A 17,176-nucleotide genomic window follows, 5' to 3' on the forward strand; every position below is an offset into this window, starting at 1 on the left:
TAGAATCATGTGTACAGCAAACGTCAAGTGGCTCACCAGCGGGCTGCAGGATGCAAAGAGGAAAAACAAAATTACAGTCACTTACAGATGTGCCACTTTGTTGAGTTTGTGGAGGAGCTTTTGATCAATAGGACACATGCTGAAATGCAATTCTGGCTTGAATAACATGAAGGCAATGCTTTGTCAGTAAGTGCACTGGGGCCATTCAGGCCTTGCCTAGACAAGGACAATAGGTGTTATTTAAAATCATGTCAGCTAACCTCATTTGAAACACCACATGGGACATAGCGTGAATGCATGTTTCAGTGGTAGCCGTGTTAGTCTGTATCAGCAAAAAAAAAAAAACAAGGAGTCCTTGTGGCACCTTAGAGACTAACACATTTATTTGGGCATAAGCTTTCGTGGGCTAAAACCCACTTCATCAGATGCATGGAGTGGAAAATACAGTAGCAGGTATAAATACACAGCACATGAAAAGATGGGAGTTGCCTTACCACGTGGGAGGTCAGTCTAACGAGACAATTCAATTAACAGTAGGATACCAAGGGAGGAAAAATCACTTTTGTAGTGGTAATGAGAGTGGCCATCATGTGCCAGCAATGCCCCTCTGCCATATACATTGGCCAAACCGGACAGTCTCTACACAAAAGAATAAATGGACACAAATCTGACATCAGGAATTATTACATTCAAAAACCAGTAGAAGAACACTTCGATCTCCCTGGTCACTCAATAACAGACCTAAAAGTGGCAATTCTTCAACAAAAAAACTTCAAAAACAGACTCCAATGTGAAACTGCAGAACTGGAATTAATTTGCAAACTGGACACCATCAAATTAGGCCTGAATAAAGACTGGCACTGGATGGGTCATTACAAAACCTAATTTCCCCCATACTAATTTCCCCCTACTGTTACTCACACCTTCTTGACAACTGTTTGAAATGGGCCACTCTCATTACCACTACAAAAGTGACTTTACCTCCCATGGTATCCTACTGTTAATTGAATTGTCTCGTTAGACTGACCTCCCACTTGATATGGCAACTCCCATCTTTTCATGTGCTGTGTATTTATACCTGCTACTGTATTTTCCACTCCATGCATCTGATGAAGTGGGTTCTAGCCCACGAAAGCTTATGCCCAAATAAATTTGTTAGTATCTAAGGTGCCACAAGGACTCCTCAATTTTTTAGTGTGAATGCAGTTGAACACCTTTAAACCAGATTAGCTGGGGGGGGTTACCTTGGATTCAGGTTTTGCCCTAGCTGGGGCAAGGCCTCAGAGAAGAACTGCCATAGCATTTCCCTGAGGACCAAATGCTCTGTTGCCCTGCACCTTATACAATCATTTCACCTGTGTAAGATGCGACCATTCTCATTGCACCCATGTGGAGCACCCACTTTGCACTGGTGTGAATGAGCATACTCTCACCACTCCAGGGAACACCAATGTCAGTAAAAGGTGTTCACCCACTTCTGTTGTTGGACTCTGTTCCTGCACAATGGCTTGGCCTTTGGGCTAAGGATTCTGGTACCAGGGTAATATCTGATATGTCCTCTGCTCTCCCGAGTGTACATAGCCCCTCCCCCCCCCCCCCCCCAGAGGGCGGATCTGATGACCTTGCAGGTCTTTTCCCTCTCAGTTCTATACAGTGTAATCTTTATGCTCAATTCTATCCCCTGGAGCAAGGAGGGAATTATTCCTTCCCTGGGGTTGTCCTGGAGCAGCACAACAATGCCCCGCCCTTTACTGTGTCCTAAGGCACAATTGTGCTACCCTGACTCATGCTGAGCAGTCTGATGTCCCGATATTATAGGGACAGTCCCGATTTTTGGGTCTTTTTCTTATATAGGCTCCTATTACCCCCCACCCCTGTCCCGATTTTTCACGTTTGCTGTCTGGTCACCCTAGCAGTCACTGACCACATGCACAGCTCCCATGATTTCAGTGGGATGAAGGTATTTGCAGAGTAAGTTACTGCTCTGCTTGAGAAAGGGTGCCAGAGTCTGGCCTTTCATGTTGGAAGGTGCCACTCTAACAGCTGTTATATTACACGCACAAAAGCATAGTAATTCCAGGCACATTTCCAATGCATTATCATTTTCCGGTTTGTTCCAGCTCAAGTTAATACTGATTGATTTATAGAGCCACGAAACGCTTTACAGCATTCCAAACTCTACATATAATCAAAAAAATGTTGTTAAGGTTAAGAGTATAGCTCAACAGTTTAAAGGCAGAAAAAAACTTGACAAGAACATGGGAATGATCAAAAAACAAACATTAGAAACCTAGGAAATTCAGAGTTAAGGTTAAACTTAAAAGCAAGTCACATTTTTGAAAATACAGAAATCCTTCACTCAAGTAACCTTAATTCACTAATGACAGCAACAGCTGATCTTTCCTTCTTTGTTCCTTTTGTATTTAATCCTGAATTTGCAGTGTCTTTCTATCTGTCTAATGTATTTAGGTCATGCTCTGATCAGATGTCTTTGTAAGTGTCTTATTTTTGTCTCAAGTACTTCCTCTAAGAGCTTAAAGAAATGCTGTTCAGAATGGCATATGAAGTCCATTCCTCCTCATACATTGCTGGGAGCAGTCTTAGATTGGACCTCTCTATTCTTCATGCCAGCACTTGGTTTCACTCTCATCATTCAGGCTCTGTGCCAAAGACTTTAGGATTTTCTCTCCTGAGCCTTAATTAATGGAGATATCCTATCTCCTAGAACTGGAAGGGACCTTGAAAGGTCATCGAGTCCAGCCCCCTGCCTTCACTAGCAGGACCAAGTACTGATTTTGCCCCAGATCCCTAAGTGGCCCCCTCAAGGATTGAACTCACAACCCTGGGTTTAGCAGGCCAAAGCTCCAACCACTTGAGCTATCCCTCCCCCCATTAAATCCTTACTTCCAGCCTTTCATAGCAGCAGGCTCCTGAGGATCTGTTTATTTCCTGTACACTTTGCCCTAACTAGTCGCCTTCTTCAACGCTTAGCCGAACGGTCAGACATAGCGATCATTCGCCTTTTGGTCTGTTCCTGTGCAGCCGCAAGGGCTTGATGGCCCAAGAGTCCAACATCGGAACAGACTTCATGAACCCATGTAATAGGGGGTCTGCCTCTGGGCCGCCTCCACCCCTCGGTTGGTGGAATTTTATCCCAGATGTTACAAGCCAGCCGGAGAACAGCATTCGCTGTAATGTCTTGTGGCATTCTCGCAACATGTCCGAAAAGAGCAAGGCGCCATCTGCGGACAATGGCCCCAATAGTCTGTAGACCAGAGCAACCATAAACATCTGCATTACAGATGAAGTCATTCCACTTTATGACCAATAAACGACATTGGCATGTTGTGTGGAAAGCCTCCAGTTTTGCCCAGTCTGAGCAGCGTAGTGTCCATGTTTCGCAGCCATATAACAGTACAGGGAGGATACAGCTCGAATAGATCCTGAACTAGTCTCATTCTCCTATATTTCTCTTTATAGATCTGCAGACACCACATGCTCACCTATGGTCAGAGTCTAAGTACGTCCGAAGTGTACAATGCTGCTTTTTTTCTAGGTATTTATTGCCCTCTGCTGCCTTGCTCTTGTTTGGCACTATCAGGACTTTTCATCAACCTTCGTCTGCGCCACTGACAACCAGCATGAAGGAGATGGGGGAAAGATTCCCTTCCTTCTTCTAGATGAAACGAAACAGTCCATGCGGAGGTGGGAAATGGAAGCTGATTAGGGACTTGTGAGAAAGGGATCATTGTTTCATGAGTTTTTAATGGAAAAAAATTAAATATGTAGAGGCCCCATTCCCTCCAGATGAGATGTGCAGCTGAACGCAATAAATGTTTCATGGTTACTGCATGTCAGATGTGCACAGAAAAGAATCAAACCTGTCTTCATCCCATTTGCCAAGGAATTCAGACACGTAAAGAGAGCAAAGAGAATTTGGAGGGACAGGCTAGTGGAGCCCAGTGGCTGCCTCGGGACAGGCTATTTTGCTGTCACTGGCACTGAGCATACCAGTGTTTCTCAGCCCAGGGGGAGCGACCCCCAAGTCTGGCATGAGGAGAGTGCCCAGTGGGTTGCAACCCAGGGGTTGAGAAAAAAAATATTGGCAGGATGCTGCGGTCACTGGAACTCAGCCGGAGCTAGGGAGGAGAAGGAAGCAGCCATTTCCTCCCTGCTTCTGCTGCTGCCCTGACCCCGCTCCCTGATTCTGTCCCTAAGCTGCCAACCCCACCGAAGACCCCTCTCGGTTCCAAGGCAGAGGAAGCCGCACTTTTAGAGGCTGTGGAGCAGGATTTACTGCCACCAGGCGCAGCATTGTTCCAAAGCTGAGCGCTGTGAAGATGAGAGAGGGAAAGTAACCCCAACCAGCACCCAGTCCAGAACCAGTACCAGCCTGCTCCCCAAGCAGCCCTACCCACAGAACTCCTTCTAGGATTGCCAGGCGTCCGGTTGTCAACCGGAACACCTGATCGAAAAGGAGGTGCTGACCGGGACGTTAAAAGTCTGGTCGGCGGTGCAGCAGGGCTAAGGCAGGCTCCCTGCCTGTCCTGGATCTGCACCGCTCCCCGGAAGTGGCCGGCATGTCCTTCCCCTAGGCACAGGGGCGACCAGGGAAGCCCTGTGTGTTGCCCCCGGCCTCAGCGCTGGCTCCGCAGCTCCCATTGGCTGCAGTTCCCAGCCACTGGGAGCTGCAGGGGTGGTGCCTGCGGGCGCAAGCAGCATGCACCGTGCAGAGCCGCCTGGCTGCGCCTCTGCCTAGCCACCTCTGGGAGCAGCCTAGAGCCAGGGCAGGCAGGGAGTCTGCCTTAGCCCCGCTGTTCCACCGACCGGGAGCTGCCTGAGGTAAGCGCCGCCCGGCCGGAGCCCGCACCCCGAACCCCCTGTCCCAGGTTGAAATCTACTTCTGCACCCTATCTCCCTCCCAGACCCCGCACCCCCACCTCAACCCCCTACCCCAGCCCTGAGCCCCCTCACAGAGCCCACACTCCACCCCACCCCCTACACCCCAATTCCCTGCCCCCTCCTGCACCCCAAACCCCTCATCCCTGGCCCCACCCCAGAGCCCACACCACCAGCTGGAGCTTGCACCCCCCCACACACCCCAAGCCCGTTCCCACAATCCAAATCCCTTGGCCCCAGCCCGGAGCCCCCTTCTGCACCCCAAAACCCTCATCCCCAGCCCCACCCCAGATCCTGCACCCCCAGCTGGAGCCCTCATCCCTGCCCTCACCCCAACCGCCTGCCCCAGCCCAATGAAAGTGAGTGAGGGTGGGGGAGAGTGAGTAATGGAGAGAGGGGGGCTGGAATGAGTGGAGGCAGGGCCTCAAGGAAGGGGTGGGACAGGGGGTGGGGCAAGGGTGTTTGGTTTTGTGCAATTAGAAAGTTGGCAACCCTAACTCCTTACCGTACTGCACCCAAACCCCTTCCATTGTGTCTTTGGTGACCTAAATCCCATGAGCCTTTGCAGCTGCAAGACCCATGGGTTCTGGTACTTGTGGGTTGTTTTTTTTTTTTTTTTTTTTGCCATGCTGGGCCTTGTGGACGTGGAAAGGTTGAGAACCAAAGTGCGCAGGTTGAGGGTGGGTTTGGTTAGCTTTATAATTCAAGAAGGTTTATAACAAACTAGGGCTGGAAGTGTGTGTGTGGGGCTGGGGAGTGTAAGCCAACTTGGGGTAATAGCCCTGTCCATTGCTTTTCTCATTTAGCATGGCATGAGGCTTGAGAGGTGGGCAGGTAGTTGCTGCTTTCTCTTTCCCCATGTAGACCTATGAGGGGACCAATGAACTGCCAGAATGGCTCAGCCCTGCATTTGGTATCTTACTCCACTGTCACAGTTTGGGCGACTGCACCTGTATTCCCCTGCTATAGTCCATCAAGGGCACCCACGCTCAGGCTTCTGGGTCCCCCGGCTGTCACGTGTCTCATGCCCTTCTAACCAGGGTATCTCCAGCCGGCACAGCTCCCCGATTCTACTGCGACCTCCCCAGCAAAGTCAGACTGCCTGAGCAGGCCTGCTTTGCCTTTCTCCTCAGAGGCGGTTAATGGTGCAATTGCCACAGTCGTAAGTTACCATGCAGCACTTCTTCTGCAAGCACATTTATTCTAAAGGTAAATGCACTACAGAGAAAACATACTAAAGACACTAAAAGAATCTACCCACGTGCTAAGGAGTCCAGCAGAGACCCCTCCAACTGTCTCCAACATGGGTTCTGGCATGTGAGTACTTCAACCTCCCACCCCTCCGCGGGTCTCTTGGGGTTACAAGTTCATGACAGCCACAACTGAGAACAAGCACCCTCATGAACAGTTCAGTCCTTCCTTTATTCAGTGGGGCGGGGGGAGGAGGGGCTTTGATCAGGCCTTTCCAGAAGCAGCTAATTGGTAGACATGGATCTCACTCCCCAGGTGTAGCTTCAAAAGGCTGGCTTCAGAGGGGAGAATTTGCATTTTCCATTTCACACGTATTGTACCAAATGGTTCTTTTGAAGTTCCCAACATTCCCCCTAAGGTTTACATTAGTCACTCTCCTAGAAAAGATACCTACAATCCTGGGAGAACACAAACAGTTACATTTTTAATACAATGGATCCAAAGTTATTAGGCTTTAGTCAGTAAGGTTTAGCTTAATTCAGTAAAGTTTATTGAGGATACTGCAGGAAATTGCCAGCATGCACCACATGCTTAAGGGAAGGTGCAAGAAGCCCCATAATGGATCATTATTGAATAACCTGCCCATAGGAGAAGCTTCACCTTAAGCACAGTCATTGGGTAGGTAGCTTACATCTATGATCATGCTTTTGTTACCCAAAATGTTATGTGACTGGGTAAATAATGCTTCCTTATTCACTTTCTCCACACCATTCTTGATTTTATAGACCTCAACCATATCTCCCCTTAGTTGTCTCTTTTCTAAGTTGAACAGTCCAGCCTTTTTAATCTCTCCTCATATGGAAACTGTTCCATGTCGCTAAGCTTTTTTTGTTGCCCTTCTCTATACCTCTTCAAACTCTAATATATCTTTTTTGAGACGGGGTGACCAGATCTGCACCCAGTATTCAAGATGTGGGAGTACCATGGATTTATATAGTGGCATTATGATATTTACTGTCTTATCAGCTCTCCCTTTCCTAATGATTCCCAACATTCTGCTAGCTTTTTTGATTGTGCTGCACATTGAGTGGATGTTTTCAGAGAACTCTCCACAGTGACTGCCCGATCTCTTTCTGGAGTGGGAACAGCTAATTTAGACCTCATCATTTTGTATGTATAGTTGGGATTATGTTTTCCTAGGTGCATTTATCAACAGTGAATTTATTCTGCCATTTTGTTGCCCAGTCACCCAGTTTTGTGAGATCGTTTTGTAATTCTTAGCAGTCTGCTTTGAGTTCTACAGGCTAATTATGTTTTGTGTAAGAAATTCCTTTCATTAGTTTTATATTTGCTGTCTTCTTGTACTATGAGAGAAATGGTAAACAGAAGTTCCCGCTCTCCTTTCTCCATGCCACTCACTATTTTGTATACCTCTCATGTCCCCTTTTATTCATCTCCTCACTAAACAGTCCCATCTTTGCAATCCCTCACCCCATTCGAGGTTTTTCAGGCCTTTAATTATTGTTGTCACTCACCCCTGAAGCTCCCCCCACCACATTTCTTTTCTGTTGTATAAGAGATGGGGTGACCAGAACTGAGCACAGTATCCCAGGTGAGGGTATCACATCAGTTTCTCTTATGAGCAAGCCAATATTTTCTATCTCCTGTTTTACACCGCTCCGTAAGTGGTTTGCTTTTCTCCCCATTGCTGCACAGTGAGTTCCACCTAAGCCCTATGGATGAATTTCCCCACCAGTGAATATCAAAGTCTGTAGTTAGGGACTTAGAGAATTCAGCTAGTCTTTGGTTTACCTTCCTTGCTGGGAGGTATGGGTGAAGGATTAAGGGTGAAATTCACCCTTGTACAGGGATCTAGAGCAAGGCCTGGGCATTCCTTAAGGAGACGGGGGTGAAATTCTGGCCCACTGAAGTCAATGGGAGTATTTGTCTTTGATTTCAGTGGAGCCAGGATTTCGCTGTACATCTTTAGCGGGTGTGAATCCACGTAGCTCCAGGATCTGATCTCATACCCCAAAACAGTGTTGTGCCTCAAAGACCCCAAGGAGCATCTCTCAGGATCAATACCATTCTCTTACTGCGATTTGTTCTAAAGTCACTACAGTTGGTGCAGATCTGTCATTCTCCTCTCCTTGCAGGCTGCCACATTTGGTCCAGGGCCAGAGGTCACCCTAGGTAGGTTTTCTTCTCTCCAGTAGGACTGTAGAGTTTACCTCTGAGTGCACAAGGACATCATTCTGCTGCTCTCACCTCATAAGTTCCGCTTGTCACACTGTCTAGAGTGGATCACAACTGTGAGTGCCTATTTCAGGGCAGACTGTCAGAAAAGGGCAGACATCCCGAACTGGTGGTATGTTCTATAATTAGATTTCAACAAGCCAGTAACAAAATATGAACTCCTGGATCACTGTACCAGTTTTACCATGGAGTCACAGACAATCCCCTTAGACTCTCCAGTCTATCTTGCCACCCAGACAAACTGAATTTTGTGATAAAAGGTCACTTAAACCCCAAATCAGACCACATCAGGTTTCACCTAGTCCCAAGAGACCAGTCACTCACCCCAAATCAATTGGTACTCTAGATCTTACACCAAAGACAATGCTGGCAGCTAATTCTTTAGTAAACTAATGATAGGTTTATTAGGCTAAGAAAAGGAAATGAGTTATTGAGAGGGTAAAACAGGTAAAATATATTAACAGGTGAGTCATAGTTTGTAAGTCCAAGCAGTAGCAATTATGTAATAAACTACCAGTTTTCCAAAAGTCTCTCAGGGCTACCCAGAATAACTCTAGGGATCTCCATCTTCTAGTTTAGTTATTCTGCCCTGTTAGAATCCAAAGAATCCAGAGATGATGGATTATTTCTTGAATCCATATTTATAGTGCCTTTATACAGAAAGCAAGCCAACAGTGTCTCTACCCACAAGGGTTTTTCCTTTGATGATGTTGAGTGAGGAATGCACTTTTGAGTTTCTGACCTCAGGTCATCACCACAATGACCCATTTGCTTTGGAATTAGCACCTCTTCTGAGAAAGTCCTTCATTAGCTTCCCCAAGGCTTCATCCAGGTCTGGTGAGTTGTTTTGTTAGAGTGGTATTTACAATGTAAATGTTTGCTATTACATTATGACAAGAACATAAGTGAAAACAATGCAAAGAACATCCCATTAGTTTTCATGAAGTCTAAACACCCAATACAGACGCCCCCCGGGTTATGCAAACCCGACTTACGCAAATCTGCACTTGCAGAAAAAGTTCCGTAAGCTAGAAATAGGAGGGGTTTTGTTTTGGTTTGGTTTTTTGTGCGTAATTGTCGGATATACGTTTCCGATTTATGCAAAATTCAAGTTAGGCAAGGCGTTCCGGAATGCAACGCTTGTGTAAGTCTGTACACTTTTATACATCTAACCACTACTTTGAACTACACAAGTGAATTGACCTGAATACATTCTAGCATGACCTGGTCAACCAGCGTCACACTGGTGATGGAGCCTTCCTCTGTTTATGGAGGAGAATCACTGTCACAGGGAGCTCCATTCACTGCTAGTCCGGCGCTTCCTCCTGGCCGCTCTGAGGATTAGCTCATCAGATCGATGCCCCTTCCCACGGTTGTATACCATCACTCCACCTCTGCCGCTGGTCTGCAATCCCTCTCACTCCAAGAACTGCAGCATCCTCTTCATGACTCAGTCCTCTGGCCAGGTCATTCAGCGTTCCCTTCTTCCAGCGTATATCAAAGTCTTTCCTTCAGCTGTCCCAGGCAGTTTTCCCATTCACTGCTGCAGGTGCCACTCCTTCAGTGGCTGGTAGGGGAACCCAGACCCACTCTCTACTCCGGGTTCCAGTCCAGCAGTTCTGGGTTTTCCTCTCCCAACCCTCACTGCTCCTTCTCTAGATTGCTTCCTACCACTCCTGGCTCTCCCTCCACCCCCCCGTCCTCTGGGAGTAGCAGCTCCAAACCCTCCTCCCCGGGAGTGACTGCTGCGCCTGTCTGTTGCTAGCTTCCTGGCTTTATAGGCCTTGCCTCCTCCTGCCCAGCTGAGCCTGCTTGCAATCAATTCCTTGCTCCCTGGTTCTTCTTCTAAGTGCAGCCTATGGAGTTAACAGGCTGACCTGGCCACCTTAATCCCTTGCAGTCTTGTGTGGGTGGACACCCCCCATCACAATCACTTTCATTCAGTGGGGTGAGGTGGGGTCAGGTGCAGAGCACACAGCAGGACCTAACCGCAAAGGCATGAGCGCCAAGCAGCAACATTTACTGAGAGATCAACAGAAGTTGCAGGGAGTTTGTAAATACGATGGCAGGAAACATCTCTTTGTCATAACTTGCAGAAATACTGCAATAATAAGCTTGTGTTATGAGGGCAATAAAGCATTGCTATCAATGTCCCCCAGCAGCTTCTGGAGCATCAATCCATATATAAATATCTGGATATATTTGCAGCAATCATACAGGGAAAAAAATGCACCTGGCAGATCTTGCATGATAAATTCCCCACAACATTTTAGGACTTTGTTCTTATTTGACTACAGCGTATTGGAAAGGAATTGGCTCTAAGAGGGCCTGGAGAAACGGCCTTGTTTTACTGTGTAGACTCACTTGGCTTAGCCTATGTATTTCCCCCTAGTAGGCACCCACATCCAAAATATTTACCATGTCAACATTCAGCTGATTTCCTTATAGTCCAGCCCTGCCAGTGCCCTCCATATCCGGTCAAAACGCCCAGGCATTTCAAATCTAGAGGAGCACACCTGGCGGAGCATGGTTATTGGGGAACCTGTGGCCTTGTGAGAGGGGAAATACTGTCAGGGGGTATGCTGTGAGGGCAGAGACAGCAGTGTCAGCCCGGCCCGCAATCCACAAATGGAACACCAGCTAAGGTAGGTGTGTGTGTGTGTGTGTGACAGAATAGCTGGAGGGCCATGGTGGGGTGAGGGGACTGTCAGCTGGCAAAGTCAGAAGGTTTGCCAGCGTATGGAGCTGTCACCAAATAGGTGTTGCCCTTCTGCAAATACTGTTTGTGGTACATTATTTAGAGGCCCTACAGGCCTGGATGCCAAAATATGATATTAATGGGGATTATTATCATAAGATCAGGAGCTGAAACAAGTGAAAACATTAACTTGTTGCCTGTGTGATAGGATCAAGGTGAGAGAGGCTGGGTGAAGCCAAGGAGACAGCCCTCAGTGTTCTCAGCCCACTACAACACACTGAGGAAGACACAATTCCTGCCTCCAAGAAGCTTCAGGAGATAGGGGTTTTCCGTAAACCGACAGACATACATACAATATGGATACATCGTGGTAGGAGTGACCGTGAACTAGAGTTGAGCGCAACAAGATTTTTTCCCACTAGCTCTAACAGTGCTCCTTTGTTGGAGACTGCACAGGGTGTGTGCATTTCAAAGAGAAACATGAACGTCTAAAGCTGCGATCCAGCATGACCAAGCTGGTAACCTCTGCTCGTCCTTGTGCTCACATGGCCTGCTGGGGTGTGCAGAGGTGCATGGAGAAAACTAGTCAAGTGTAAATGATCTGAGCCAGCATTATAGTTAATAGTAACAATAATAATAAATAACCTTTCCTATCACACCTCTCATCTCAAAGGATGCCACGTCACTTTATAAACATAACCTGTATCTAGAGATGAGGTAGTGATAAGTTTAGTGTCACTGAATGCAGCCACCTCTGGGGTGGAACATGGCAGCTGTTTGACAGTGAAGAGTAATGCCACACAAACAGTTAAGGACCATGGCCTGCACATGGATGCTTACTCTCATGCAGAGTCCTAGTTGGACTTTTCAATCAATTGTAACTTCAGTTGGGTCTTAGGCAGAATGTAGTTACAGGTTTGGCCGGCATGATGGAGTAAACATCTTCTCTTCCAAAACGTCCCATGGGATCGTTAATGAGCACAAGCAGTCAGGTCACTAGTTTTACAGTTCTCCAGAAATAAAGCAGCTCCGGCATGGCAGCACCAGCCTGCAGACAGCATGCCGTTTTCAGGCTCTCTGCACAAGTACAATGGCGGAGAATGGTTTGAAAGGGTCATCCGAGGGAAGGGATCAGAAGGAGACTCCATCGACCGGAAGGCATGGGATGCATTGTCCTCGGGATGGGGGTTCCACGACCACCACTCCCAAGAGGAGAAGATGGGAGGTGGTGGTCGGGGACTCCCTACTAAGGGGGACGGAGTCATCCATCTGCCGCATAGGTGCCAACTTCCCCTCTTTCCGTGGGTGCTCAACCCCCCACTCTGCCCCCGGCCCCGCCCCCACTCCACCCCTTCCACGAGGCCCTGCCCTTGCCCCGCCTCTTCCCACCCCTGCCCCACCCTCATTCCAACCCCTTCCCCAAAGTCTCCGCCCCCTCCCTGCCCATATTCCAACTCCTTCCCCAAATCCCCCCCCCTCCGGCCCCACCTCTTCCTCGCCTCCTCCCCTGAGCGCACCATGTTCCCGCTCATCCCCCTCCCTCCCGGAGCGTGCTAACGCTGCCAAACAGCTGTTTGGCGGTGGCTGGGCGGGAAGCGCTGGGAGGTAGGCGGAGGAGCGGGGACGCGGCGTGCTCAGGGGAGGGGGAGGAGGAGGTGGGGCGGGGGATGAGGGGAGCTTGGCTGCTGGTGGGTGCAGAGCACCCACTAATTTTTCCCCGTGGCTGCACCATCCCCAGAGCACCCACGGAGTCAGCGCCTGTGATCTGCCGTCCAGACCGGGAAACTCGAGAAGTGTGCTGCTTGCCTGGAGCTAGAATTCAGGATGTGACGGACTGTCTGCTGAGAATGATCAAGCCCTCGGACTGCTACCTCTTCCTCCTTCTCCACATGGGCGCCAATGATACTGCCAAGAATGCCCTTGAGCGGGTTACTGCAGACTATGTGGCTCTGGGAAGAAGGATAAAGGAGTTTGAGGTGCAAGTTGTGTTCTCATCCATCCTCCCTGTTGAAGGAAAAGGCCCAGGCAGAGACCATCGAATTATGGAGGTAAATGTGTGGTTGCACAGGTGATGTCGGAGAGAGGGCTCTGGATTCTTTGACCATGGGATGTTGTTCCGGGAAGAAGGATTGCTAGGAAGAGATGGGATCCACCTAACGAAGAGAGGGAAGAGCATCTTCACAGGCAGGCTTGCTAACCTAGTGAGGAGGGCTTTAAACTGGGCTCACCAGGGGATGGAGACCTAAGCCCTGAGGTAAGTGGGGAAGTGGGATATCGGGAGAAAACACAAGGAGGAGGGTGCAACAGGGGAGGCCTCCTGATTCATACTGAGAAAGTAGGGCAATCGGCTAGTTATCTTAGGTGTCTGTAAACAAACGCAAGAAGCCTGGGAAACAAGCAGGAAGAATTAGAAGTCCTGGCAAAGTCAAGGAACTATGATGTGATTGGAATAACAGAGACTTGGTGGGGTAACTCACATAACTGGAGCACAGTCATGGATGGGTATAAACTGTTCAGGAAGGACAGGTAGGGGAGAAAAGGTGGAGGAGTTGCACTGTATGTAAGAGAGCAATATGATTGCTCAGAGCTCCAGTATAAAACTGGAGAAAAGCCTGTTGAGAGTCTTTGGGCTAAGTTTAGAGGCGAGAGCAACAAGGGTGCTGTTGTGGTGGGCGTCTGCTATAAACCACAAGACCAGGAGGATGAGGTAGACGAGGTTTTCTTCGGACAACGAACAGAAGTTTCCAGATCACAGGCCTTGGTTCTCATGGGGGACTTCAATCACCCGGACATCTGCTGGGAGAGCAATACAGCAGTGCACAGACAATCCAGGAAGTTTTTGGAGAGTGTTGGGGACAACTTCCTGGTGCAAATGCTGGAGGAACCAAGTAGGGGCCGTGCTCCTCTTGAATTGCTGCTCACAATCAGGGAAGAATTGGTAGGAGAAGTAGAAGCGGGTGGCAACCTGGGCAGCAGTGACCATGAGATGGTCAAATTCAGGATCCTGACAAAAGCAAGAAAGGAGAGCAGCAGAATACGGACCCTGGACTTCAGAAAAGCAGACTTTGACTCCCTCAGGGAACTGATGGGAAGGATTCCCTGGGAGGCTAATATGAGGGGGAAAGGAGTCCAGGAGAGCTGGCTGTATTTTAAAGAAGCCTTATTGAGGGTTCAGGAACAAGCCACCCGAAGTGCGGAAAGAATAGTAAATATGGCAGGCGACCAACTTGGCTTAACAGAGAAATCTTCGGTGAGCTTAAACACAAAAAGAAAGCTTACAAGAACTGAAAACTTGGACAGATGACATGGGAGGAGTATAAAAATATTGCTTGAGCATGCAGGGGTGTAATCAGCAAGGCCAAAGCACAATTGGAGTTGCAGCTAGCAAGGGATGTGAAGGGTAACAAGAAGGGTTTCTACAGGTATGTTAGCAACAAGAAGAAGGTTAGGGGAAGTGTGGGACCCTAACTGAATGGGGGAGGCAACCTAGTGACAGATGTGGAAAAAGCTGAAGTACTCAATGCTTTTTTTGCCTCAGTCTTCACAGACAAAGTCAGCTCCCAGACTGCTACACTGGGCAGCACAGTATGGGGAGGAGGTGAACAGCCCTCAGTGGCGAAAGAACAGGTTAAGGACTATTTAGAAAAGCTGGACATGCACAAGTCCACAGTATTCTTGCCAGCAAGTTAAAGTCTTGCTTGGATGAATGGATTGGATGAATGGACTATAAGGTGGATAGAAAGCTGGCTCAATGGGTAGTGATCAATGGCTCGATGTCTAGTTAGCAGCCAGTATCAAGCGGAATGCCCCAGGGACTGGTGCTGGGGCCAGTTTTGTTCAACATCTTCATTAATGATCTTGATGATGATGGATTGCACCCTCAGCAAGTTTGCAGATGACACTAAGATGAGGGAAGAGGTAGATATGCTGGAGGGTAGCGATAGGGTCAGGAGTGACCTAGACAAATTGGAGGATTGGGCCAAAAGAAATCTGATGCGGTTCAACAAGGACAAGTGCAGAGTCCACTTAGGATGGAAGAATCCCATGCACTGCTACAGTTCTGCAGAAAAGGACCTGGGGATTATAGTGGATGAGAGTCAACAGTGTGCCCTTGTTACCAAGAAGGCTAGCGGTATATTGGGCTGCATTAGTAGGAGCACTGCCAGCAGATCGAGAGAAATGATTATTCCCCTCTATTTGGCACTGGAGAGGCCATATCTGGAGTATTGCATCCAGTTTTGGGCCCCCACTACAGAAAGGATGTGGACAAATTGCAAAGAGTCCAGAGGAGGGCAACAAAAATGATTAGGGGGCTAGGGCACATGACTTATGAGGAAAGGCTGAGGGAACTGGGCTTATTTAGTTTGCAGAAGAGAAGAATGAGGGGGGATTTGATAGCAGCCTTTAACTACCTGAAGGGGGGTTCTAAAGAGGATAGAGCTAGGCTGTTCTCAGTGGTGGCAGATGACAGAACAAGGAGCAATGGTCTCAAGTTGCAGTGGGGGAGGTCTAGGTAGGATATTAGGAAAAACTATTTCACTAGGAGGGTGGTGAAGCACTGGAATGGGTTACCTAGGGAGGTGGTGGAATCTCCATCCTTAGAGGTTTTTAAGGCCCAGTTTGACGAAGCCCTGGCTTGGATGATTTAGTTGGGGTTGGTCCTGCTTTGAGCAGGGGGTTGGGACTAGATGACCTCCTGAGGTATCTTCCAACCCTAATCTTCTATGATTCTATGCCAGAGCCAGGGGTGAAAGTAACATAAAAGTCTTACCGGTATGGGGCCCGGCTCTAGGCCCCCCAGAAGGGGTAGGGCCTCTGGCAGAAGAGGTGGGGCCACAGGCAGAAGGGACGGGGCCTCGGGCGGAAGGGTGGGGCTGGGGGTCAGCCTGCCCGACCAGCTCTTCCGTGCTGCCCAGCTTGCGCTGCCCGGGCTCCGGCAGCGATTTAAAGGGCCCGGGCTCCGGCCGCTGCTGCAGTAGCTGCGGCCGGGAACCCCAAGCCCTTTTAAATCACTGGGCCCCGGGGCAGCTGCCCCTTTTGCCGCCCTCTCTCGGCAGCCCTGAGGGGGCGAGGGGCAAAAGGGGCAGCGACATTAAAGTGCTGCCGCAGCAGCGCTTTAATGTCGGCTGTGTACGGGCCCGTCCCGGCGGCCACTTCTTACCAGTATGCTGTATTGGCCCGTACCAGCCCACTTTCACCTCTGGCCAGAGCGTAGGTCGTCCACTGCTGAAATAGGAATGAAGAAAAATGGTCACTTTTGTGTTACCAGGGCAAACCCCATTTCTATTGACTTCGGTGGAGTAACACCAGATATGAATTTAGCCCCAGGAGTTTAGGTGCTATCTGAGCAGGTCCCTTCCTGGATCTTTTATTAACCTGGTATTTGGGGCCAGTCTAAAAGCACTTGAAAAATAAATGAAATATATTCATTATAAAATACTAGATGTCTTAACTGGTAAAATCTATTTCACTGACTCTGACCAAGCCACTGTAATGACTAGGGGATTTCAGTAGTTCTTTAGTTGGATGTAACTGTTTATATGGAGAATACAGCTTGATTCTTTCAAGGATAAAGGCCTATTTCACAGCTCTGTGAACGCTGGATTCAGAACTTCCTCCAAGACCTTGGAACATTCATTTTCCCACTCAGAGCAGTAAGTCAGTCAGACACTAGGGATTATTAACTCACTGAAGAACACAGCCCGAAAATTTACATAAATATTGAACAATTGCTCGTTTCTTTGCCTCTACCTGTTTCTTTGCTTCTTCCTATATTTGCCCCTTTATAAAGGAACAAAAGAAGGTTTTCTCTATATTATCACAATAGCATTCCGAAGCCCTAAATAGCATCAGGACTCCCCTGGGCAAGGATGCTATACAAACACCTAAGAAGTGACAGTCTCTTCCCACAAGTGCTTACAATCTAATGTAAAGTAGTTTTTGAAGATTACATAGGAGCCATATAAATTTTAAAGCAACAATTAAATGGATACATTTGTTCCACAAACCCTAGCGCCAAGAGGCAGGTGAAAGGTGGCCTTTTACACAGAAGGATCAGTGAGTTTGTTAGGAGTGTTTCCATTATATTAAAAAATAATGAAGTGGAAACAGCTTTATTAAAGAAATAAACAT

This window comes from Terrapene carolina, unplaced genomic scaffold (assembly GCF_002925995.2).
Source record: "Terrapene carolina triunguis isolate 2854851 unplaced genomic scaffold, T_m_triunguis-2.0 Scaffold192, whole genome shotgun sequence".
NCBI classification, from domain to species: Eukaryota; Metazoa; Chordata; order Testudines; family Emydidae; genus Terrapene; species Terrapene triunguis.